Source organism: Centruroides vittatus, unplaced genomic scaffold, assembly GCF_030686945.1.
Source record: "Centruroides vittatus isolate TY-2023 unplaced genomic scaffold, ASM3068694v2 scaffold_2704, whole genome shotgun sequence".
NCBI classification, from domain to species: domain Eukaryota; kingdom Metazoa; phylum Arthropoda; class Arachnida; order Scorpiones; family Buthidae; genus Centruroides; species Centruroides vittatus.
Genome location: NW_027122691.1, coordinates 4,026 through 7,762, shown reverse-complemented (window position 1 = coordinate 7,762; position 3,737 = coordinate 4,026). Strand labels below are relative to the sequence as shown.

The following is a 3,737-nucleotide window of genomic DNA, read 5'->3' as shown; positions in this document are numbered from 1 at the left end:
ACTCTATTGCTACACGAAAAGTATGATATACACAGGACAGTTACCACTAATGTGAGATGGAAAGCATACATTTTAAAATAAGTAAATTAGACATTTCAACCCGGCATTATGACTATGTCCTAATAAATAATTGCTGGTTTGTATATAATTTCTTCGGAAATTTCAAAAATACTGCTTACTTCAGGATAAATTTTAAGTATTTCAAATCTCCTCGAAGTAAATAAAGAATTTATAATTTTACTTTTTTATTTTAAACATATTTTGAAGTAACGTGTGCAGAATTTACAACTGAAACACATGCGAATATCGCGTTGTACATCTATGTGACGTCAAGTCACTACTTGTACTTGTTGAAATATATAAATTAGTGTCACAGAAGATAATTCGTCGGTGCTAATTGAAGTTGCAAACTACGCATTTTCGTTTGCTTTTCAGTTGCGAGTACAATCATGATGAAGTTCTTGCTGCCGTTTTTCATTTTAAGTACTTATTTATTTATTTTTTGTTATAGATTAGTAAAATTTGTAGTTTCTGAATATTTTTCTCAACATTAACATTTGTTCTTTTATTGTAATTTATTTTTAAGGTTTAATTCCGAAACAACCCGGAAATTGTGCTTTGGATAAGAGAAGGCTTTCATTTGTGTCGTCGATAAATTCCGTATCAAATAATCTATTCCCTACGCAGCTTGCATATGTGGAAAAATTACTTGATGTAAGTAAAAACTCTTAATTAACATGTATAATTTATATCATATAATGTTTCAGTATACAGTACAGTTAGTTCTTATAGAAACTTGGTTTATTCTTGGTATTTGTATAGCTAGGGCAGTTATGTACTAAGTATCATGTAAATCATTGTAAAAGAGGCAATTTATGGATTCATAGTTGTTGTTTAACTAATTTCAGAATATTCGTTATAAATTTTTGTATATTAAAATTTAAATAAATGTCTTTGGGTATTTTTTGAATGTAATTTTGTTGTACTGAAGTTGTGTCATTAAAGATAATGGCTTTCCTCGTGCAGAAACGAATTGGAACAAACATTATTTCGCATTAATTTAGTAAATGCATTCCTAGTAAAACAATTTTCGATAATTATCATAACATAATTCGTTTTTAATTGTATTTTACGTTTTTTAAAGTGTATCAAATACTATTTTTCTAAAGGCTTTCTGTTAACGGTTGATAAATTATTATTATTAATGAATTAAATCAAATTTTTAATAATGTTTTTTCAACGATCCTTTCTATAGTTTGGTAAATTTTCATTGTACATGTTTAATGTTTATAATTCTCTTCAATAACTAGAAATTCTACACACATATCTTGAAAAGTAGTCAGAGTTTCTCTTTTCAAATTTCAATTTTTCTTGATATTTTCAGAATGCAACGAAGTGTCTGAATTCGAGTAGGTTTCCTTCACTCGGCTGTGAAAATGAAACAAACGGCGGAAATGACACGCTGTCGCGTTTTAAAATTCTCTCGTGCCTGTTAAAAAAACTTTGTTACACCAATGATTCGGCTAGTCTAACGGCAGTGATAACATGTTTACGAATAGTATTTGGAATAGCAGTTGACAATGTGATACAAGATGTTGCTGGCATCGATTATGTAAACAAGATATACAGATGTATATTTGGTATTGAATCCAATATCCAGAATGGAGTTACCAATTGTGGTTTATTCGATGGCATTCAAGAATTAAATCTTACAGCTATTTTAAGTAATTTAGGAGACACTCTTTTGTCCGATACCACTAACAATTTGGAAAATTTTCTTCAAAATTCTTTTTGGAAACGTGAAGAACCAGAATGTTTTTTTTCTGTTTAATACATCATAAATTAATCTTGATGTAAATTTGCAAATAAGTAATAAAATATCAATTCAATTCTACCGCATGCAAATGTGGATTTCTGGCTGATTTCATTTTTTTTCCAGCAAACCTTCATATAACTCCTTGTAAATTATCTTAATCGGCTAAATAATGTTCTCACGTCGCGTTTAACACTGAAGTATCCAAATGCGATGTGACAATATCTCATAAATAGTTGCTTTAGCTGAAATGCTTTTTTACGTTCTAGTTGTTTTATGAGTTTGTGCAAGTCTGGTCAGGGCGCATCCAGTAAGCCGCGTGCGTGTTCCCACTTTTCGGGACTCGGAAACAAAATGTAGCAGACGACAGCACCTCTCGAATCGGGGATTCTGACACTACCTGTATTATTCTAAGAACACAGAAAACCGTTTTACCTTCGCACGTTTTGTCACCCGCTAGCTGCACTTTACTTGGGACCGAGAGATAACGGATGGAGGTAGGAAATAAGAGACAAGAACACCCGGAAACAATTTTCTCAACAACAAAATTACAGATGAAACAATCAATTATTTATTGAGTCATTATCACAATTTTTCCAAATATAAAATGGATGTAGAATCATAAAAGAATTTATATTAAATTCTTTTAGGATTTTGCATCCATTATGATTTTTTCAAAATTTTTGGATTTTCTTCCAATTTTATATAACCTTTAAACTTTTAGGTATTTGAAATTTTTTCCAACCTGTCAATCAAATTCGAGAAATTGTAATGGATGTGTAACGAATCTCGTCCACGACGTTAGTTGACGTCAGAGTTGTCATATTTTCAATGGCCTTGTTGCCCCTCGCAAACCACGAGACTAGAAAGGGGTGAAGGTCGAACTGTTACTCTACTTTCTGTACAAGTGACGTAACCAATGTAAATAAAAGAAAATTTCACTGTTTAAATTTACATCCAAATATTAAAACAGTTTGAACTATTAATAAAATAGTAAATAAACATAATTTACGTATAGAATATACTGCATCGATAAAATTTTCAAAAAACACTAAAATATAGATAAAAAGATATGTTTATTTTTTTAAAAAAGTATTTATGAAAAACACATAAAATTAGAAAACCAAAATTCCAACAAAAATAAAGTATTTTATACGCCCAATTGCAACAACAGTTCGACAATAATACTGTTTCGCCACTCATTTTCAGGATTTTGGTGGCAAAAAGAAAAACTGGAAAAGTATCTTTTTTAATTTTGAATGTAATAAATTACATAAAATGTAGACTCTAAAGATTTTCTTTGTATGGAATTACGTAAAATTCTCATTAAAAATCAACTTGATTTAAACCTTTAAACTGCGGAGTATTTGATATCAAGTAGTGACATTTTCGCTTATTGAAATCGAGCAGTAAAACATGTATAAATCGATTAAATTGAGTTAATTTGCTTGTACTCTAACAAGTGAAGTCAGTGTTCCCTCTTTTAAACAATAAATATACCCGCTAACCTCCTCCTGTATAGTAAGTCTACCAGACGCTGTCTTGCCGTTAATTGATATTTACAGTTTTTCTCGAAATGCCTCTTACACTCTTATTGGTGTTTTCTATAACGATACAGGTTAGATTAACGAATCGGCATTATTTGTGACAAGTCTAGACGAAACTTTCTCGCCGATTGCCCCACCCCTTTAAAAGTCAAATCTTACAGTTATAACGTAAACAAACGTTAAACTGCATTTTATTTGTTTTTTATGTCTTCTTTTAATAATTTTCAAGCTACATGTCTTTATTTATACTAGAAAGTGTCTTATTCATAACATCCGGCCGTAAATTTTTTCGAAAAAAGACCTTACTTCCGGTTGTTACTTAATCGCGGGAAAAATAAAATTACTCGCTTATTATAGACGATTATAATAATAATTTT

At 30.3% G+C, this 3,737-nt stretch overlaps 1 long non-coding RNA gene across 1 annotated transcript; it reads left to right on the top strand.

Annotated features, from left to right (window-relative positions):
• Positions 1 to 267: 267 nt before the first annotated feature.
• LOC136987755 (uncharacterized) lies at positions 268 to 1,778 on the top strand. Its single transcript, XR_010882666.1, has 3 exons — positions 268 to 483; positions 587 to 714; positions 1,385 to 1,778. It is a non-coding gene; the product is annotated as an uncharacterized lncRNA (long non-coding RNA).
• Positions 1,779 to 3,737: the final 1,959 nt, after the last annotated feature.